The sequence below is a fragment of the Castor canadensis genome, chromosome 4, assembly GCF_047511655.1.
Source record: "Castor canadensis chromosome 4, mCasCan1.hap1v2, whole genome shotgun sequence".
NCBI classification, from domain to species: domain Eukaryota; kingdom Metazoa; phylum Chordata; class Mammalia; order Rodentia; family Castoridae; genus Castor; species Castor canadensis.
In genome coordinates this window covers 8,252,913-8,276,240 of record NC_133389.1, presented here as the reverse complement: position 1 = coordinate 8,276,240, position 23,328 = coordinate 8,252,913, and the positions used below count along the sequence as shown (strand labels likewise).

The 23,328-nt window shown below is 41.1% G+C and overlaps 1 protein-coding gene across 4 annotated transcripts in view; it reads left to right on the top strand.

The window, feature by feature from the left end:
- Nucleotides 1–5,770: 5,770 nt before the first annotated feature.
- Socs6 (suppressor of cytokine signaling 6) overlaps nt 5,771–23,328 on the top strand; it is a 30,267-nt gene continuing 12,709 nt past the window's right edge. Inside the window, exon 1 of one of the 4 annotated variants that reach the window (XM_074069651.1) lies at nt 5,771–5,905. The gene's annotated coding sequence lies outside the window, so the exon portion shown is untranslated. Of the gene's footprint in view, nt 5,906–6,283; nt 21,609–23,328 lie in introns of those variants that run through there. The other 3 variants (XM_074069652.1, XM_020183308.2, XM_074069653.1) reach the window with 3 other exon arrangements.

Here is a 23,328-nt window from a genome sequence, read left to right as displayed (position 1 = left end):
TGATTTATCGCAAATATTTTGTCATAGTGACAGAAAGCTGACTAAATAACATACCAGCTATGGGCTCCTAGTTTTTGAATTCAGTGAGCTAACAACTTTCTCGGTCTTAGAGAAGGGAACTTGAAGAACTGGAATTTCACCCAGCTAGCAGTCTCACTGGCAGGCACAATAGTATTGGCAATTCAAGACTATGCTGAACTGGTCGTAGGAGCTGTGCTACTCTGCCTACTGCAGAGAAGAGCTTAACATACACCTCCATTGCTGGATTCACAGGGCAGTCATAGATGATGATATTCTCTAGTTGGTATATACCTCCCAGGTTTCCAGAAGTAGTACAAATATAACATTAACTCTTCACACTAATGAGTATTTGCTACATTTTGCACTAAACCAGTGGAGTTGTTTTACATAGTGAAAGATTACCTACACAGTCAGAGGAGTCCCTAAATCCTAGAAGTGGAGAGGGTAGAATATTTCTTTGAGATATCTACAAATTGGAGGCCTTGATCTGAATTAGAGAAAAATGTTAGCCCACGTCAAATGTACCAGGTACTCTTAGGCAGGAACAATATTTGCTGAACCAATACCTTGCTGAGTGCCCATAAGCAGGTACTCACACAAACAATGCAACATACTTTCTGCCAGGTGTTAAAAAATCCCCAGAGTTCATTGCTCTGGAGTTCAGAGTCATTCCTTTGACTCCATTATGCTCCCACTTAGCAAATCTACCCACTGACAAGACAACACTGATGCTTCCTCTTGATAATTATGCTCCAGAAAGCTATTGTTTGTTGCTTCCCAAAGGACAAATCTTAAGATATATAAGATTTATACATATTAGAGTGGCTTTGTCAAAGGGCTTTAGAGTCCATTTCTTACAAGGACATTCTCTATTTTATTTATTTACTTATTTTTTGTAGTAATAGGGATTGAACCTAGGGCCTCTTGTTGCCAGGCAAGTGCTCTACCACTTAAGCTACACTCCTGGTCCTTCTTTCAAGGACATCTTCGAGTAGATGAAGAGAGGAATAGTATATTGATATCTATTCATCAAACATTTCTTGAGTGTGTTTTGGGCGCAAAATCATTGTTCCAGCACTAGTGCACATAATAAAAAGATGCATAAGACCAAACATCAGCATTCAAAGGAGAGCTAAGAAATACTACAACTCAAGGTAAACTGAGGTATATTCTAAGAGTGGTTGAACCCAAGGTGAAATTCCTAAGTAGAATTACATAGTATTAGGGTTGTGGGTGGGGGGACATAGATCTGAGCCTTGACTGATAATAGATAGCTAAGATGTTCAACATATAGAAATAATCAGAGGTGGTGAGTGAGGAGGAAGATAATCCTAAGTGGGTAGAAAAGCATGAGTCAAGGCCTTTGGCTGGGATGAGCTGGAGCTGGAGTTGCCGAGACTGGCCTGCAAAGTTAAGGTAAAGAAGTTGTGAGCCGTGGGACAGAGGGGAAGGAAGGGCCACCTCTCAGAGATTGTTGAATGCCAGCTCCCCCGAGTCCCTATTTGACACTTTAGGGGAAAGTAGGGTGAACACGGTATTAATATATTCTCTGAATTGGAATGGTTTTGAGAAGTTGGCATTGTTAATTGTGCCAGAACAACCGTCATAACCTGGTCCCAGCCTGGCCAAACTGGACTTTACGGTTGTACTAATGACCACAGTGCAAAGCTCTTCAAAGAGGAACTTTGACTGGGAGGAGATGGAATTCCTTGCAGAAAACAGACATGAGCATGGGCAGGCCTTCAGCACTGCACCAATTTCCTAGTGCTGCTACAACAAAGTCCCTTCTTGCGGCCTGCCAGAGCTAGTCCTAGAAACCTAACTGGGAGCAAAGGGAGATTGAGCAAGGACAAAAGGCAGAAGACAAACATGCAGAAAACTGGGGTCAGGTGGACTGGGGCCTCTGATGGAAACACAGAACAGCCTCCATCACCTCCAGTGAGTTTATTATCTACAGTGGCAAACCAGGCAGTAGAGCAGCAGTTCTGGGGGGAAGGGGCAGGGCGTGACACTGTAGTTACCGGGGAACAGGAGGAACCTGCAATTGCTACTCTCTGGACATAAACATTTTAGGAAAAGCAGCCGTGTTGCATTTTGCCCTCACCCCCTTCTGCAGCTTGGGGCTGTGGCAACCCAGCCTGCAGACATGGCTGTGCTTATGTCAAGTTCTTAGAGGCTTCCCATAATCTGCTCGCCACAGTCCCTCAAGTTTAAGATTGTACCAGTTTATTGTGCTACCATTCCAAAGGCTGAAAGTACAACATCAAGGTGTTAGCAGGGCCATGCTCTCTCTCCAGGGCAGAAAGAAGACCCTTCATTTCCTCTTTCTACCTGCTGGTGTTACCAGCAATCCTTCATGCTCCTTGGCTTTCAGACATATTACTCCCTCTGCTGTTTCTGTGGTGCTCTCTCTGCATATTCATGTATGTATTTATTTATGTATTTATGTATTTATGCATTTATGTATGTATGTATTTATTAGTTTTTGGCAGTACTGGTGTTTGAACTCAGGGCCTCACTCTTGCTAGGCAGGTGCTCTTCTATTTGAGCCACACCCCCACAACTTTTGCTTTAATTATTTTTCAGGTAGAGTCTCATGTTTTTGCCCCAGCCAGGATGGACTGCAATTCTTTTGCCTGCACCTTCAATGTACCTGGGTCCACCATTGTGTATCACCATGCCTGGCCCTCTTTCTGTGTCTTTTTGAGTGTGGTTTGGGTGAAAAATCATTGTTCGGGAACTAGTGCACATCATATACTCTACGTGTGTCTGTCTCTGTGTCCCTTCTCTTATAGACACCAATCATACTGGGCTAAAGGTCCATCCTACTCCATATAACCTCATCTCAGCAACTCTACCTGGGAAGATAGCAATCCTTCAGGACACTCTTCAACCCAGTTCAAATACCATACAAGGGAACTTTGGATGCATGCCAGATAGACAGCAGTTGAACCACAAGACAGAGGCAGCAGAAGAGTAAAGGGAAGGGGGAGGGGAACAGAGGGGGTTAAACTTTACTTATTTTGCAGCTTTCCCCAAGGGCTCAGCAGGTGATTTAGCACTGAGAAGTGTTGGGAATAGTTAGATAAAATTGCAGGCTCTATCCCTACCTGATTTCCTCAAGTCTAGGTTCTTCTCTTTGTCCTTTCTGGAAGCAGGAACAAAGTTTTAATACTAGAAATCAAATGGGATTTGAAAAGTTCAAGTCTGATGCAACTTTAAACTTTGTCACTTCAGCAAGTCATTTGAAATCTCGGTCTGATTCCTCCTCCAAAAAATAAGGATGTAGTTGGACTCCCTGTGAAATGAGGATGTGGAGGATGATCAGGAAGGGTCCTTCTGCCTCTATAAAAGCTATCTCTTCAGGTAGAAGTAGTAAACTATGCTCCCTATCCCTGCTAAGACAGCAGATTTTCAGGACGTCTCTTTGTCACCATTTCTTAGCAAGCTTATCTATCACACAGGGATTGTGGTTGCAAACAACAGAAATTGAATGTCGAGCAAAGCAGGGTTTTATTAGGAGGTCACTGCGCAGCACCAGGATTAGTTTGATGGGTGTACCCAATTAGAGTGGATCTTATTGCCTTTCTTTCCCATTTGTGACCATGATGGCATCACTTGCTCAAGTCTAATTAGGAGAGTCATTGGCATATTATTGCAGCTGTATAGGTGTAGGTAAGGCAAAGGAATCCCAAAGGAATATTGAGTTGTTGATAGTCAAGAAGAGAATGCATGCCTAAAACCAAGAAGTGTTTTGAATTCATCCAAGCAGGGGAATTTTAACAGTATATTTAGACACTATTACCTCTAAAGTTGTGACTATATTATTAATGTTGTCATCACTATTGTTTTAATTTAGTGGTTAAGATCTTATATTCTGGAGTCACAGAGATCTCAGTCTGACCCTGAAATAGCTTTGTGACTCTGAGAAAGTGGTATAATACATGCATAATAGCTTAATTTCCTCTTCTGTGACAACGATGCTAATAATGAGTTTATAGAATTATTGTTACAATGAGAAGACATAATATACTCACAAAAGAGCTTAATGTCATATCTGGCTTATAGACTACATAGTACCTGATAATAATAATCATTGCTAGACAGGCCCCAAGTGGTTTTTGTGTATTTTGTAATCGTCACAACTATTTGGCATAGCTAATATTAGAATCTATCCACTCTCCTTTTACAAAAGTTGAAGATGTTGCAGCCTAGAAACCTGTTTAAGGTCACACAGTTCTATGTGAACACTCCAGGCTATGGTTCAGCCTAGCTGTGCCAGACTCAGAGCCCAGGATCTTCATCGGGCATCCACAGCCAGTGCAGCTCACAGTCTACACAGCACGGTGAAAACACTGCTGTCCTTCTCAGATCAAATAAGGAGACAGTGGCCCCCAAAGCAGGGAATTGAAAAGTCAGCATGTGCAGTCTACACAGCACGGTGAAAACACTGTTGTCCTTCTCAGATCAAATAAGGAGACAGTGGCCCCCAAAGTAGGGGATTGAAAAGTTTGCTCCTTTTCTAATTACTACTTGCTGTTGCCAGGCTAGGTTACATAGGGAGCCTCAAAAAGAGGCGGGAGGAGAGAGAAAGAGAGAGAGAGAGATTAGAGGGAAATGCATTGGATTTAAATTACCTGTAATATTTTATAATAAAGTCAAGTAAAATCTGGAGATGACCAGAGGTTAGTCTGGTGAATGATACAATCAGATGACATTAACTTTGCACATTATAAAACCTGATTGTGAGATCCTGCCTAGCAAGCACAAAGCCCTGAGTTCACACTGCCAAAACCAAATAAACCAAAAAAACCCCATAACTCACTCAAAGATCTAAGATTTCTGTTCTTAATCCAGATTTTGTGTTTAGATGAGTTTGGTATACTGGATTAAGATGAATTACTTGCAATTTTTTTTTTAAAACTAACAGCTTTACTGAGATGCAACTGAGGTAGAAACTCTCAAACAACTTTTAACTCTTTCCTCCCCCCCTTGCCATTTCTTTGTACTTTTGGTTTTCTTTTAAAAATACCCATACTGGTAAAGAAACACAGTAATTCTTAAACCAGGTTTTAGTAAATTATATCCCCCAACTTTATTGAGGTATTAATTTTTATCTTTAACTGTTCATCATCAAAACAGAAATAGTAATTATTTTTCCTGTTGATTGTCACGGACAACCACCCATGTGGTGGGACAGCGAGCTCTCCGTTAGTGATGCAGTCTGCTAATTTCTAAAGAAGTGAGTCAAGTTGCCGAGGCTCAACTTCACGTCACACTGTCTTGGGATTCAGCCACACACACAGTAGTAAACTATTGCTTGCAGGGAAAGAAGACAAACAAAACCCACTAAAAATGACTGTATGCAAGGGTGGATGGCCCGAAGCGAGGAAGAAGTTGGGTTCTTCTGCAGCTGGTGCGGGAAGGGCTCTTCCACTTGTGGCTCTGCCCTTCAGGGTGCCTGGTGCACGGCTGGCCGGTGTCCCCACGAGCACGGCGACCTGCGCGGCAAGCCCAGGCCAGCCAGAGGGACCCAAGTTCCCTTCCCGTGTGTGTGTGGGGGGGTGGGTGAGGTGCGGCAAAGGTCAGGGCAGGGCTACAGGGGCGACGACTGCCCCCAGCCCGGGACGCGGCTGGGACCCCCTGGCCGGCAGCCCGGACCCCAGGCCCCGCCCCTCCTCGCCGCCCGCAGGCCCCGCCCCGCCCCGCGCGCCGACGCCCCGCCTGCCGGGCCGCGCAGTGGGCGCGGGGCGGCCCCTCCGCTCTCCGCACCCGCTCGGCTCGGGCCGCGGCCGCGCGCCGTCCCCGGGGAGGAGGAAGGAGGAGGGCGGAGCGCGGCAGTCGCGCCGGCGCCGGCCGAGGAAGCGGAGCCGCGCCGCGCGGGGTGAGCTTCGGCCGGCGGGCGGGCGTCCCCGTCCTGCGTCCCCGTCCTGCGTCCCGGTCTCCGCCGCCCGCGACGCCGGCCCCCGCCGGGGCTCGCTGCTCCCGCGCTGGGCGGCCGCCGAGGGGCTGGGGCGGTGCGAGGCCCGGTGCCGCCTCGCAGAGCGCACGGGCCGCGGTGGGAGGTTGAGGCTGGGGCCGCGCGGGGGGCCGGGGGACCGGGGGGCCGGGGGGCCGGGGGTCCAGCAGGGCCGAGGCCTGCGCGCCCTGCCAGGCGGCGCTGCCGACCCTCGGCCGCCGCCTTTGTTGCCCGCAGCCCGCCGGAGAGGCCGGGGCTCGGCGAGGCCTGGGCGGCGGCGGGGCCTGCGCGCTCGCAGCCTCCGCGGGCCTCGGCCTGGGTTTGAAGTGCCCGGCTGCTGTGCGGAGAGGGCGCCGCCAGTCCGGGTGCAGCCCTGCCGTGTAAAGCCGCTCTGGAGCCGACCCAGGCCTTGGATCTCCGTTGGCGTCGGGAGTTGGCAACTTGAGGTACCCCGTGCGGCTCCTGCCCGGCGGGACCACGGACGTCTCTCGGGGCAGGTTCGGGCACAGAACTTGGAATGCGCGCAGCAGTGTGTCGGCCAACTTGAGATTTGGGGTTCCCGTCCCTACTTTTTTTGCCAGGAGAGACCGATGTGAATGTGGGTGGAACGCAGGCTTCCGCTAGTGAGATAAAAATGCTGAGTTCAGTTCAACAAATGTTTGTTGAAGGTTTAAGGCAGCGTTTTGCAGTGCACCAGCACGGAGCACTTGCTAATTACAGTGACATGAGTTAAGACCGGAGACGCTTCACAAAAGCGTCCTTAAGTTGCTTGTGTTCTTGCATAAAGTACATTTGAAATCACACAAAAGTAAACTTCTGTCTGATTCATGGGGAAATACCTGATATGTTTTCAGTCACACTAGGAAGTCGTGTACCTTGAAAGTCCTTTTAACCCTCCACCTCCCACAACATGAAATCCACTTAGCTTCCTTGAATGAATGAATTTGAAGTGGGATTATTTGATGTGATGAGTCAGTGTCATTTAAAAACGTGAATGGCGTTGGCTACCAAGTTTCTCAGGAAATGGAGTGTAGTGTGTGAATCTGTTTTTGGCTCTGATTTCTCCCCAGTCCTGCAAGCCTGGATGTAGGAAGATTCAAGGTCCATCCCTGCGCCAGAAAACTGGGTCGCCTTAATCTCTTGGTTCTACCATCCTGAGTCTTGTCTTGGGAGACAATGGCTCCAGGACAGTGAACTTGCTAGGGTTCTTGGAAGAATTTATTGCAAGATCTTTTCACTTTGTGGCTTGAGCCAGCATCGGCCAGGTCATTCACCTGGCCTGCACTAAGCATCAATTTTGAAGCCTTTCTTTTCTTTTTGCCTTTATTGTCTTGGAATAATGTGAACTGGTAGCAGATTCCTGGTCTTGCCACTTTACTCTTCGGTGGTTGAAGACAGGTAGGCCTTAACCCCTGCCTCCCACCAGGGGCACACATCCTGAGGGTGTCATCCGACTGCCCTCCCTTGTTAGGCCACCTGCAGGGAGTGGCAAGGAAGGGATTTAGGTGCCAACCGCAGCACTGGGCGTTGTGTGGAGAAGCTTTCTTCTGACTAGATTCTTAGTTGTGCCTTCCTGTGTTTTTCTCTAGTCTTGCTTTAGAAGTGAAAAGGTCTTTTTGATGACCCTCTTTTTTTTCAAAAACAGAAAGCAAGTCTCTTTGTTCTAAAGACTGTATTGTGTGTTTTCATTCCTCATAATTCTACTGGTTTTCTGTATTGTGGCCAGTTTTCAGGAAACGTGTTACTGATTTTTATTTTGGTCATAGAAGTAATTACGTAATCTTATTTTAAAGTGAAGATGTACTCTGAAAAAGGAAGAAATGTCATGCCCATTTTTTAGTTTGTTGCGGTTAGTTATTCTTTCTTGAAAATATGCAATCACAAGAAACAGGATGTGTGTTGTGTGCATATGACATATGTTGGGAGTTGCAGCCTAACGTCCTGTGTTATTTGTAAGTAGTATAACTGATGGATGTGTATGCATTCTGCTTTAATGTCTAATAAAGGTAAGTATGGAAGTGACCTAGAGTTAAGGATCATTTTTGCTGTTTTTGTACTCTTCTCTGACATCTTCCAATTCTGGAAATGAAACATATCAGTGGTGCTTGAGCACTTGTGTAAAATTATTCCTCTTACAAGGAAGAAGTTTCTAACGTCAGTTATGTCATAAAAGGAGAAGCTTAAATGGCTAGTTTGATCAAGGTAGTCGCCCAGGTATTAAGAGAAACAGCAGTGGGACATGCTTGATACTGTATTGAGAGTAAAATCATCTTAATGTTTTTATGGATGATTTGTTAGGGTGTTTGGCATCTTGGTTTAGCTATTATGTAGTGAATGCATTAGGACTGAGGGTACAACTTATTTAAGCTGACCTCAGGATCTTTATTTCACAAACATGAAATTCTCCTTACTTGGGACAGTTGTTTTCAGGTGGGTCTTGGTCTTGGTGGTGTTTCGATGATGTTATTTACAATTTCAGTTCCCACACTGTACACACATTTGGGACGTGTGAGAGAGTTCATTTACTGGTTATGTGATTTGAGCAAGTGTAGATCTCCTCTGAGCCTGCTTCCTTATACAGGGCTAAAGGTGGGGCCATAAACCGCCTCACAGAGTTGCAGTGAGTCTGTATTTTAAGTAAATCCAGACTCTTAACTAGCCTTCAAAACTTCTGCCTAGATTTGCACCTTATCCTGAACACCAGCTACACCCTAGTCCTTCTGTTTCTCAGCCTTGCTCATGGCTTTCTACCTTCCAGCTGTGACACAGGTTCTGCAGTGTCCGTCAGTCAGCAGCTACTTGGGTGGTTGGTTCATTCTGGTCTTATTTCCATCATCACCACCTTAGAGATGCCTTCCCTGAATAATTTATGGCTGCTTCAATAATCCCAAGTAATTGGCTTGTATGTTTCCTACCTAGTATTTATTATTATCTGTAATTATTTTGTTTTATGTCTGGTTGGTCGTTATCCACATTCCTTGAGAGGAGGATGTCTGCCATGGTCTGTCTTTCCCCTTTGTGTCCCTAACACAGCCCATGGAGCTTGGCCACGCAGTAGGGACTTGTGTGTAGTTTACATAGTGTTTCCTACACATTAAAGGCAAAGACTTGCTGTGTTGATTTTAGAAAGCCTTTAGTGTTTTGTGGTGTTTATTTATCCCTATCTGAGCCGTTCTTCTCGGCTGAATAAATCATAGCACTAATAAAAAGTTCTGTAACTATATGGCTCAAGTAGCTCAGTCCCACACAGAGAGAACTGTCTCTCTCTGTGCAGCCGTAATGTGTATCTGAGTTGACTCACAGACCAAACTGGCTTACGGAGTAAATGCACAGATCTTCCTCACTTCTGGAAGTGTAGTTAATTGTAGAGTGTGGAAGGTAACCATTCCTGAGCACATTTCCTTGATATTAGCTTACACAGCTCAGTAAAGAACAAAGCTGGGTTATCTGGAATCCTTAGTACCCTCGGTTTTCTGACATAGGGTAGCAGATCTAGTTTGGAATTTTAACACTTTGATTAGGTTTTTCCTTTTAAAGTCCGTTTTATAGCTTATTTGTAAAATAAAAGTAGTGTCTTTTTCAGAGTTGGTGTGAAAAATTAAGTGAGACAGTTCATGTAAATATTATTTCAGTGCCTGGAATATAACAAATGCTAATAGTAATAATTAGTTTAATGCTAATTATTACATACTGCCCTTTGTGAAAAGTGTATTCTGAGTGTCAACCCCTATGTAAACTTGGGTTTTCTTGTTAAGAAAGCCCAGTGTGAAAAAGGGCGTGAGACCAAAGGGGCAAGGAAACTGGAAACAACAGAGGGAACAGAGGGTGGCCACAGAGGTGCCAGTGGGATAGTTGCTGCTGGGATGGGGGTGGTGGCATAACTCAGCATGGCATGGGTCGTGCATGATGGCAGTCAGTTGGTACGTGACCCCAAAGGCCTCACTTTCCGTACCTCCTGCTCTGATAACGTTTGGTCTGCTCCTGCTGCACCACTTTCCATAGCCATCACATGAAAACTTAAAATTACTAAAAGGGCACCACCCTCGGAGTCTGGTGCAGTGACATCCCATTTTCCCAGAAGCCTACTCTTGATTAGTAGAGAACAAAGGAGGAAAGACAGTGCACCTCTGAAGGCCTGAGAGACAAGCAGTGATCTGAACGAGTGAACTCCCAAGAGGTTGCACTATACCATCCTGAGATTTTCCAGCAGGTAAATTTGGTCACCTGTTTGCATCCATCTACATTATAGCAGTTCAGTGATAGCATGAGATTGCATCTAGTAGACATAGGTGCTTAAAATACATTTTAAGAAGGCAGGGGAATATGAGGCTACTGTTAAATTAAGATTTTTCTTAAAGCCTTTTAATAGATTTGATCTTTAGAATTATGTAGACATGGTATCTTCACCCATGCTCCAGAGAGCCAGTTATATGTATGTTACTTTCCTTTTGTAGGTTTTGTTTTTATGTTTATAATGCCGAAGATACTTGTTATTAAAGCTTCATTTTGTTTTTAATCCAAATATGACAATAGTTGGTTTTGTGTGCTGACATTGCTAGTTTAAAGTAAAAACAAAACTAACATACTTAGTTAGCACATTCTTACCAAATAGCACTGACTGGCAGAACATGTAAACTGATACCAACACTCAGAATTTTATTAGGATTTTAGTTGTTTTATACATTAGCAGAATCGCCACAGTTTAGAGCTTACTGATTATAGCCCATCTTCTTACACAGATGATAAGGAAATTGAGACTAGAGTGGCTATGCAGTCTGCCCAGAGTCACATAGACATCCCTAGCAGAGTTCACAGCGGGGTCCAGGGCACACAGCTCTTCTCGCGAGTGATTTAATCCTGCGAGCTAGGCATTTGGACTTGACGGAGGATGTTGAAACGGAGCTGGATTTTGGGGGGCAGCCTGTGTTTGGGGACAGATTTAGAATCAGGGATTGATTTGAAGACAGGAGGAACCTTGGCCATCAATCTGGAAATTCTTTTCTCCTCTCTCCTAGGAGTCTTTGTTTTCTTAGTTTGCTTTCTTGATTTGATGAAGCTCATCCTCCTAGTAACTTTCTGAGAAAGGTGATGGGAGAGACTTTTTTTTTTTTTTTCAGATTTGTGTTTGGTTGATAGTCTGAATTTAGAATTGTAGATTGCTGTTTTAGTCAGGACAGAGTAGGTTAAGCAGTGGTGAAATCTCAGCATGTAGATGAAAGTTTTTCTCCCACTTTTATAAGGTTTACAGTGGGCTGGGCTACTGGGATTTCTTCCTCTGATTCAGTCTGTTCTTATCTGCAGCTGCCCATCCTCTGGCCCCCTTCTTTTTTTAAGAATCAAAGTTTTGTTTGTTTTGGTATTATCAGTGAATATTAAAGCTTTTACTTTGGGGAAAACCATGTCTAATTTTTCTTTAAATAAGAAAGTGTGTTTTCAGTTAGTGATCTTCTTAAGTTCCCTCTGTCACTAAGTTTTGAATAGCTTATTGTGAAGCACCTGCTGATCTGCAGTGGGCAGCATTAATAATTTTAACTCGGGTCATTTTAAAGCATCGAGGTCTCATCATTGGGAACACTAAATAAATGATTACTTTTGATAATCATACTATTTTACATAGCAAATAATCTTTTCCATTGTGTAAGATTATTATTTGCTTAATAGGCCATATTATTAATTTAAATAATTATTGCTCTCCAAGATCCCCTGTAGCGCCAATGATCAGTGAATGAGATTTACATTGGCTCTAATGTACATTTAATAACAAATCCTACTTGGATTACTTGTGTCTCCCAAATCTGCTGTTCTGAAACCCCATCTTAATTTGGGTGCACTTCAGCAAATGGAAAGATTATTTTGAACTAAAAGCTCACATACTGTAGTGCAGACAGAATGCAAAATCTTGTCCTGTGTGCAAAAGCATTTGGATAAGTAACAAATTGCTTTTTAGACTTCAACTTTTGTACTAAGATCTAAAAGTTCTGGAAGCAGTCAAACCATCTTGTTACTTTTCAGTTATGTTATGTACTGGTAGCCTTTCAGAAGTTAAAATATTTCTACTTTAATAGTTCAATATATTTGAGGTTTTTAACTGTAAGCACATTAAATCTTGAAGAGAATGAAAACTATTGAAGGAATCTCACTCTTTGCTACAGTGCTTCTCAGGATAAAAACAAAAATAGCACAACATAGATGTTCTTAGGATTCTACTTAATTGTTCAGAGTTTCTCAGCAAGATGATATTTTCTTATAGGCAATTGGTAATATGTTTTAGGGAATTTGTAATATTTTAGCTAAAATAATTCTGTTGATATTGAAATGTTAATTGTTTTGAAATTAACATTTAAAATAGTATTATACGTTTTTCATTCTAGAGGTCAGAATCTATTACGTTACACATTATATCAGAAAGAGAGTAGATGTTTTCAAGCCATCAGCTGTAATTGCACCTTGTTAATAGGTGGGGATGTTGGGATTGTTAAAGGTCTTAACAATAAGTTGGGGATGCTCTGTTTTCAGCATGCAGAGGTATTTCCGTTTTTAGTGCTGCCCACGTCTCTGCTGGTTTACAAATGAGAAAACTATTATTAATTTGTTATAGAGACTCAGTCCAAATACATAGAGTGAAGAAATACGGCTTATTTGTTGTCATGTGGTTTTTTAATTTTAATTTTTGTTATTATTTTACTAGAGTTACATTGTAACGTTACAAAAGTTCTTACAATATATCATAGTTAAATTCCCTTCCTCCATCATTCTACTTTGTTTGCCGTCACCCTCCTGGAATAGTTTCAGTAGTCCTCATTTTCCATTTCCATACATGAGTACATAGTATTTCCACCACATTCTCCTCCTGTACCTTTCCTTGTATATTTCCCCTCCCATTGGTGCCAACTCCCAGACAGGATCTCTTTCACCGTCCTAGTCTTTGTTTTTGAAAAAAGACATTTGTGTTTGTATAAGGTAGCATACAGGGAGTTTCACTGTGATACTTCTGTGTGTATATATGTATATGTATTATAATCTGAATTAGTTCATCCCCTCTGTCATGTGTTTTTAATACCAACAACCAGTCTTCCAATAGGAGAACAGTCTGTCTTCAATTTTGATGCAGACCACACATGTTGAGGGCTCAGTCCTACCAGACTGCTTGCATGTCATATGCCAGTTGCAAGTCCAGGACTGCTCCTACTCTGTCTGGCTGTGAATCAGGGTTCCCATTATTCCACTTCACATTAGATAATTTGCTGGAATGACTGTAGACATCAGTAAAACACTTAGCCCAGTTTACTGATTAATTGTAAATGGTACAACTCAGGAACAGCTAAATGAAAGAGATTCATAAGGCAAGGTATGGGGCTGATATGGAACTCCTGTGCCCTCTTAGTGTGCTCTGCCTGTCTCTACAAGCTCCCCAGTCTAGTTAAAGGGTTTTCATAGGGCTCAGTCTTCAACTTTTCCTTTCCCTCGTTGGTGTAGGGTTTGGGCGTCTGGGTGTAGGAACGTCTACACTACTCGGTTGGTCTTTCTGGTGACCAGCTCCATTCTTGGGCTGTCTGGGAGCCCTACTCTGAGTCATCTCATTATTGTAAACTTATGTGTGATTGAAAAGGGCTTTTTCATTCTTGACAGAAGATAGATACTTCTGTCACTCAGAGAAAGGATTTAGGATGTCTCTGTCAGGAACTGTAAACAAAGAACAAATATTTTTTATTATACTATGTTTCTTTGAGTTGTAAGTGTAAAAACTCAAATTACTATGTGTATTCATAGTGGTGAATTGGTTACATAAATATAAGTGCATTATTAAAACTTGAATAAAATCTAAGGAGAGACACTTATTTCATTAATCTTAAGCCAGTTACCTTAATCTTTTGATGATTGACAATATGAGCATTTGATTCATATTCAATTTATCGGGAATGTATTAAAGACAGTTATAATGAATGATGTTCAGAAATGTTGATGGAAAAGTTCTCTGTTGGTTAAACACTAAGTCTGTGCATATTTTTGTTGAATCAGATACCTTTAGAACTAGATGTGCTTTAGAGATTAAACCTTTCATTTTATATGTGAAAAGTGAGACTTAGTAAGGAGATTGGCTCTACCCCTGCAAACCTAGAGTAGTGCCTTCCACACATTTTAGTGTCAGTAGCCTACAAAGGGGTGAGGGAGTGGTTAGAGTGGTAGAGCAATGTGAGGCCCTGAGTTCAAACCCCAGTACTGCCAATAGCATACAAAGTACAAACAAACCACTTGAAAATTTATTAGGACTTTTGCTGTAACTATATATTCTTAATTTATTCAATTTAAAATTCCATAGCAACTTTATGTCCATTTTTCTTAACTTGGTCATGTTTAATTTCTTTTATTCACTTTTGTAGCTATGTAATTATTCCATATTGCTCTCTAAAGTTGAACATATTGTGGTAAGATTTACAGACCCTGAAAGAAATGAAAGAAATTGCATTATGCTTATTAAGCTTCAGTTTTTATTTTCACGTACTTGTCAAGAACTGTGAAGAGGCTGATACTTCACCCTATTGTAGTTTAGCAAATTGCCTGCTACAGTTGTGGATATGCTGGCAGAAGACATGAGACTCAAGCAGCAGCAATAGGCTCTGTGACTCAGTAGGAGCTACTGCTCCAGTATCAGTGTCAGTTCCCTGGGCATCAAGGCCATTTTCAGAGAAGACTGCATGGAGCCAAAGGACAAAGCACGGAAACTGATGGTAGTTTGGGTATAGTGAAAAGGGGTTGGATTCTGCAGATGTTTTGAAGGTAACTGAGGTTGGGGTTTTGTGGCATACTAGGTGTGAGACATGAGAAGAAGAAAGGAACCAAGGATGATTTCGAATGTTTGATCTGAGCAGTTTGAAGAATGCAGTAACAATAAATGGAAGTGGGAGAGGCTACAAGTAGAGCAGGTTTGGAGGTGGGGTGGAAAAGATGCAGAGTTCAGAGTTAAGCATGTTAAGTTCCAGCTATTTGTTAAGACATCCAAGTGGCATTGTGAAGAAGGGAATTGACTGTAGTTCATTGTAAGGAAGAGGTAAGAATTTGGGAGTGGATGGACATGGATGAATGTGGATAGACATGGATGGATGTGGATGCTGTTTAGCACTATGAGAATGAGTGAAATCAGGGGTGTGATTTTTTTCAGGTAGAGCAGAGGTGACCAGAGTGGGTAGGGAGTTGGCAGATCAGCTCCATCATGAAGAGACCAGAGGGAAGCCCCCAAAGGTGTCTTAGAAGGAGTGATCATGAGCATCTGAGATAAGAACTCAGCACTGATAGGGGAGCTTGTGTGTACTGGTGGTAGAAGAGGCTCTGCTGTGACTGAAAGAGAAAATGGGAGAGGAGGAACTGAGTTTACACAGGTCTCCTTAGGTCTTGCTGCAAAGCGAATTAGAGATGGAGCCAGAACTGGTGGGGAAAGTGGAGTCCAGGCAAGTTTGTTTTTATATGAGAAATAACAGGGGAAATTGTTAGGAAATGAATGGTGCAAGTGTGGGGTGGGGCTTTAGAAAGGGAGCAAGGTGGAAGCAGGTGGACACGCATTGCTAAGTGGGTTGATGTGATGGTGGGGCTGCTCAGTGTTTTCTCTTGATACCTTATTTTCTGTGTGGAATTGGGAGCTGGGGCATTTAATTTCTCTGTGAAATTGTCAGAGACAATTGAAGACAGCCAAATATTCAGTTGAGGGATGGTGTGAAAAGATCAGCAAGGAAAAAGAGACAAGGGACCAGAAAAATGTGTTGGCTTTCACACAGTACTAAGGATACCTGAGGTTTATGGTCATGAGTATAAGGTGAGAACCATTGGAGTAGTTGTTTTTCTTGGCACATTGGCTGTATGAGTAGACATGGTGCAGGCAGGGTCACATTGAACCAGTGCTACAGTGTTACCAAAAGCTGAGGGAAGGATCAGTGTACCCACAGGAATCATTACAATGATTAATTGTGGAATATAAACTGAATAGAGGGAGTAGTGTCATTAAAAAGGTAGTAGGTTTATCATTCTTGTCATTTAAACTTTGAATATTTAAGGCCCCCCCTTCTCCCCTTCTACACACACACACACACACACACACACAAAACCTACCTAAAAAATTTTTATGTCAATTTGCCAAAGGTTATTTTGCATAGGATGAGGAGAAGAAAGAGGTTGTCTAGGGTCTACTAAAGCAAAAATAATACTCTCATCTATTGATTTGTTTTTTGTTTGGCAGTTGTGGTATATCTGAAAGCCAGGAAAAGGCCTTCATTTTGCTTTAGCCTGTTGGATTGCCTTTAAAAATGCAGTTTTCAGAACAAACAAGCTCATAGACTTTATTCTTCCAAAAACCCTGCATGTTTATTATAGAATAAAGTCTTGAAAATAACATTTACAAAGCATTCTGCTCTTTAGTAAACTGTTCTGTTGTGCTTTGTGGTCCAGCTTTCCTCTCTATTCTTTCTACATAATCAAGAACACACTTTTCATATAATTTTGTTTCCTGTGTTTTTGCACTTAACACATGAGCAGTGTGAACTTCTCCCATGTTATTTATGACCATATAAATATCAATTTTAGTGGTTCCCTAAAGGTCTGTTGTATAGATGTGTTAGGATTTTGTTTACTGCCCTCATACTTTTGGAAATTTAGGACACTTCTGACTTTTTTTAAAACCAAAAGTTTCTTTTATCATAAGACAGGGAACATTGTCATACTTTGGTTTAAAGAATGTAGAAAAGCAGCATTATTGGGTGAAGTTGAATATTGCCACATTAATTTTTATAACTGTATTAGGATACTTTTAAGCAATGACTATCATCATTAGAAAAATACTTGCTTATTTGACTTTAGAAAAATGATATTGTCACTATTTTAATTTATATTTCTTTGATTCTTATGACACTCAGATTTTTCTATGAATGTATTGGAAAAACTATGGAGAAAATAAATTAATCCTTACCTCATACAGAAATTTTAATTCTAGATTGATCAAGGATGTAAATGTGAAAAGCAAAATTTCCACAGTTTTTTATAGGAAGAACAGGAGAATGTGTATGTCAGGAATTTAAGACAATAAAGAGCATATAATAAAGGAAGACTGATAAATGTGACTAAAATGAGAATGAGAAGCTTCAGTTCTTCAGGTAACCACCCCTCTCCCCCCAATACCCACAAAGATTAGAAAGTGAAGATACAGGTAGTGTGCAGATGGAAAAAAAACGGATGGGAGGGAGGGAGGAGTAAGGGAAAGGACAAGGAAGAGGAGGAAGAAAGAGACAAGATAGTTTATAGACCTGAGCTACGGTGATGGCTGGGGTCTAAAACATACCAGTCCTGTCACAGGTTCTTTCTGTGCTGTAGATTTAGCTACGTGTTTAAACCATGGCTTTCTCAAGTAAGATTTTTTTTTTTTGCGTTTCTAGCTGGACAGACTTCCTACCACTCGAGTTATGCCTCCAGCCCTTTTTGCTTTAGTTACTGCTTTGCTTATTTTTCAGATGGGTCCTCCTGCTTTTTATCCAGGTCCTGCCTTGGTCCCAGATCCTCCTACCTATGTCTTCGGTGTAGCTGAGATGATAACATGAACCACCATGCCCAGCTTGTTCTTTGAAATATAGTCCCATAGCTTTTTTGTCTGGGCTACCTTGAACTGATCTGCCTGTCTCGGTCTCCCAAGTAGCGAGGATTGCAGGTGTGAGCCACTGTGCCCGGCCTATTTTACATTTTTATCAGCAGTACATTTCCAGTTTCTCTGCATTCTTGGCTTCACTTGATATTGTCATTTTAGTGGGTGTGTAGTGGTATCTCCTTGTTGCTTTAATTTATATTTTTCTAACAACTGATAATATTAAGGACCTTGTCATATGCTAAACAGCTATCTATGTCTTTTGATCTGTTCAAGTCTTCAAAACCTCCCTCATCTTTTGTCAGGGCCTCATGCATGTTAAGTGCTCTTTTTGCCATTGAGCTAGACCTTCTTGGTGTAAGAGAAGGTCTTTGTAGGCTCTTTGTAGAAACCTTTTGTCAGTTATGCCTTCTCCTAGTCTTCTCCTTTCTTTTGTGTTTCTTTGAAACACAAACACTTACAATTTTTAGTTGTATTTTTTGTTTTAATGAGGTCTAATTTGTCAGCATTCTTGTCTTTATATTGTGCTTTTGGTATGGTACTTAAGAACCCTTTGCTTAAATCAATATCGTGAACATTTTCTCTGGGACTGATGGTGTGGCTCAGATGGTCAAGCACCTGCCTAGCAAGTACAGAGCTCTGAGTTCAAATCCCAGCATGATAAATATTTTTTTTCTCTTTGAAGTTTTATGTTTTTAGCTCTAACAGTTGGACTTTGATCCAATTTGAGTTATTTCTTTTTATTTTCTTTATTGTTGTGCTGGGTAGGGGTACATTGTGGCATTTACAAAGGTTTTAAAATGTATCAAATACATGGTACTTGAATTCACCCCCTCCACTGCTCTCTTTCATCCCCCTTTTGAGTTAATTTTTAAAGATTATGCTTTCTTCATCAGTTTGCCTTGGCTTGAGAATCAGTTGACAGTAATTGTAAAGGTTGATTTCTGGACTCTTTTTTTTTTTCTCTGTTCCATTGATGTATATGACAGTCTCTATGCCAGTAGTACACTGTCTTCGTTATTATAGCTTCATAGTCGCTTTTGAAATTGATTTGTACAGTTTTGTTATTTTTCAGAATTACATTTCCATATAAACTTTAGGAATGGTACCAGTTTATACAAAAGAGCCTATGGGTTTTTGGTAGTGTTGGAATTAAAGACCTTCTGGTGCCGAAAACACAAGAGACAAAAAATCCTGACAAGACAATTTCTTTTGATCAGAAGTGTGCAAGCATGTATTCACTCCAGCTGAGCGGACATGTGAGCACAAAATGGTTGGCAGTGGCTTCTCCTTATATTACTGATGCAGTTGGTACCTGCCAACTACACATGAGATTTGTCCAGGTCAAAGGTTCACAGTCTTTCTTGATTGGCTAAAAGGCTTGGGGGAATGGGTTAGAGCACATAATTTGGCAGGGAATTTTTGTGTGCAGTGGGGTTGTACAAGAATCCAGAAGAAGAAATAGGAACCCTTTAAACAGCACAAGTCACCTAAGATGGTGGCCTGAAGGATTTTAAGTAATCTAAGAGGGTGACATATACTTTGATAGAAAAGATCGTTTTTCTTACAGTAGGGAGTGTTTGATTTTGTAGAACAGTTTTCAGTTTTGGGGAAATTGTCGTGTTGATAATATAGAATTTCCAATCTATGAACATGAAATATCCAATTATTTAGCATCCTTCACTCAGCAATGTTTATAATTTTGACTATGCATCTTGTACATTGAAAATATGTTGAAAAAATTTAATTAGCTTAAGTTAGTCCATAGCATTCAGCTCTTACATATTCTGGCTATTTTCTCTCCACTTGTTCTGTCAATTATATGTTGAGTATCGAAGTGTTTCTGATTTTATACGTTTTTGAATTTTGTAATATTTGATAACATATAATGAGATACCTTGGGAAGGGACTCTAGTCTAAATAAAATTCATTTGTGTTTCATGTTCCCTTAATACACATAGCCTGGAGGTGACTTTATGTAATTATTTATTGGTGGTACTGGTGTTTGAACTTCTGAAGGTAATGTTACTGTGGCTGTAATTTGAAGGTAGGTGTGAAATTGTCCACCATGGCCAATCAAAACACTTTGGATTTTGAAGTATTTCAGGTTTCAGATTTTGTTTTAGGAATCCTCAACCTTGTTGAAATCTTTGGGTCTTATTATTGAATTGTCTTTTTCTCCTTTCTGTTCTACAGCTTTTTGTGTGTTTTGGGGTTTTAATGTTAAGTACACAAATATAATTTTTATGTCTTTGTAATGTAGTGACCCTTTTTCATTTTGAAAGGTCTTTTTTGCCTCTAGAAATACTTCCTGTCTTAAAGTCTGTAGATATTAACATAGGCATTCTAGCTGCCATGGTCACTGTTCACTTGGTAGGAATTCTTTCCTCTTCTTTTCAAATGATTCATTAGGAGGGGAACCTGGTCAACAGCACATAGTTTTTCTTTTTGTTTTTCTTAGTCTGACAATCTCTCCTTTGTGATTAGGCAGGCGCCAGCAGACTTCTACAAAACATGAAATAGTAACTATGAGGCTTTGCACACTGTACAGCCTCCTACTCCGTGATGTAGCTTTTTGTTGTATCGAGGAAGCAGCTGTAGACAACATGAAATAAAATAAGTGTGGCTTTGAACCAGAAAAACTTTTATTTGTGACTATTGAAGTGTGGATTTCATAGAATTTCGTGGTGTCACAGAATATTATTATTTTAATTTTAATTAGCCATTATCAAAACTTTTTTCACCTCGTAATTCATGCAGAGATGGTGGGCTGGATTTTGCCTGTAGTCTGTATTGTGACTTGGGAGAACAGGGCTTAGCCCATTTACATTGAATGTAACTGTCAACATGTTGGATTTATATCGTCAGTTTGCTAGTTTTAAATTTTTATTTCATTTTTAATTTGTTCCTGGGTTATTGAATTCTTTTGTGTTAAATGTATCTTTTTTAGTATACCGATTTAATTCTGTCGATGTTTTTGAAAAATAATTTTCTTTGTGATCACTGCATGGATCATTATATGTATGTTTACTTACCACAGTCTACTTCAAAATAATGTTAACTTCATTCTGGTGAAATACAGAAACTTGGCTTTGGATGCCTCAGTCTTCCCAATGCTTTGTGCCATTATTCACACATGTCACATCTCTGTGTGTGTTTTATGCTGTGATCTCGACAGGTTACAATTGCTGATACATCTTTTCACATCCTTTAAAGAAGAGAAAAATGAGAGCACATATATTTATGGTATTTTACATTCATCATTTCTAGTCATCGCCAAATGTTACTTTCTTTGAATTTGAAGCCCTTCCTTTTTGTATTTTTTTAAAGACATGATTGCCAGCAACATATTTACTCAGCCTTTTCTACATAGGAATGCCCTTATTTCATGTTACTTTTTCCTGATTAGTTCTGAGCATGCATTGTTTTTTGGGTAAGAGTATTTAAAATTTTCTTTAACAGTTTGCATGAGTCCTCCCACTGCCTTCTGGCCTCAGTTGTCCCCCAGGAGAGGTGGCCTCTATTGCTATTGCTGCTTCTCTTTGTGGGAAACCTTCCTTTCTTGCTCCCAGTGCTGTCAGCTGCCCCACAGACCCTCATTCAGAGCTCAGTAGTTTCCAAGAGTACTGGTTCATGCACTGTTTATTTCTAAAGTGCTGAAATGGTGGCTTCTGATAGTTTATCCCAAACTTCAGAGTTACTGTAGGGGGAGAGGACTTATTCTTTATTTCATCATGCTAAGCGTCACTCTCACTGGGTATACACTGTTTTTACCAACTTCCTTTGTGACTTTGGACAAATTATCAAATAAGGTTCATGTGTTTTTTCCTGTAAGATGGAGATGAAGATTGTCTTATATACAGAACTCCTGGGAGGGGCAAGAAGGAAAATGCACAGTTCGCCTTCCCATGGAGGGAATTGTCTCCACAGTGAGGGAGCCTCCCCTCCTGCCTCTGGCTGAGTCCTGCTGTGTTTGAGCTGCAGTGCTGAGTCCTGAAGTCCTTAAGGGTAATGTCCACCCATCAGCCTTGTGGTTTTAACTGCTTGTTGCCAGGTCTTCGGACTTTTCCGAAGTACAGTGTTTTGTCAGTGTCAAGACGAAGATATGACTTGGAGTGATAAAATAAGGGAGGTGAGAGAGGCAAAGAAGTGAACATAAATTAAGGGAGCTAATGGAAATTGTAGTTAATGATGAAAACCACTGCTGTATGGAGTGAACTGGGGGTGCTGAGTGTTAGATGTCAGGGATTTGGCTGAGTGAGGTGTTAATTCCTGGTGGCCACAGGGAACAGAACCACCACAACAGTCTGACCTGTGGTTAAAGTGGAAGCCAAAGGCTGAGATGTATGTGGGGTACATAGGGTGAGGCAAGGCATAAAGGGGAATTGTTTGCATTATGAGATGAAAAACTATGAAGGATTAGTAATAGGTGGGGAAGGCTTGTGAGGATGAATACCTTTGACACTAAGGGCTTCAGAGTCGTGCTCTTCATAACTTGGGTGGCTGAGACGCAGGAGCTCCTTTACCTATACTGCTTTACCTTCCTTTGTAGTTGTGGGGTGGGATGGCATTATATAGTGCTCAGTGGTTACAGAAAGGTTTAATTAATAAAAGGGAACAGGCATTCCTGTTCCCTTTTCCTATTCTTTAGAGAGACAATCACATAATCACTCTTATTTTAGCATTACTGGTTCCATAGTGTCATACTAGTTCATACATAGTACCAAATTTACAGGGTTATAAGGTTATAGGATCAATGACACACAATATATTCAGAAGACTTACAAAGGCCTGACACATATCAGGGCAATGTATAGCATATATTTATCATTACTTAGACAAATGATCAAGTAATAGTAACTTAAAAAAATGCTTAAAGGAACATGGTCTGTATGTCTTTGCTTTTGGCATGAGTATATATCCAAAAGACAAATTCATAATAGCATGACTACTTTGTTAAAGCATATGTGAATTAATTTTTTTCATTTTAGGATATATTTGTTGTACAGGGGGGATTCATTGTGACAATTCCGAATAGGCTTACATTGTACATGGCTTAGATCACCCCTACTATCGCCCTCTCCCCACCTCCCTTCCTGCCCCACTTAAAGCAATTGCAAGAGGTTTCACTGTTCTATTTTGTATATGTATATGAAGCCTATCAACCATATTCCCTCACCTTCATCTCTTCCACCCTCCCCCTCCCAAAAGTACCCCCCTACGTACTATTTTACAGTCTATTTTATAATTTTATAGTCCTATCTTTTGTTATTAATTCCAAACTCAAAGTTTACAGGGTTTTCTGAATTTAAAATTTTGATGAATGCTTTCAAATAATCTTAAAAGTTGTTTCATTTTATGCTTCAACCATTAGTTGTAAGTGCCCAGTTTGGGATATCCTTACCAAAGTTGTGTTACTGCTTTAACTTTTTCACTTTCTTACGTGATGATGTTACTTTGTTTTGATTGAATTTCCTTTTCAGTGAGCTTTGAAAATTGAGATACAATTTACATACAGTAAAATCACCTTTGTTAGCATAGTTCATTGGTTTTGACAAATGTGAGACCCTCAGAGTTAAGGCATAGTGCCATTGTCCCAAGTTTCTTGAACAACTTAGTGACGAATGAGTTGAGAATGTTTTAGAATGTTGCTTGGCCACTGCAATCCCACCCTCCCCCTTTTGGGTTCTTGATTTCTGTTTTGCTTTTTTTGGCCTTCTGTCTTCTC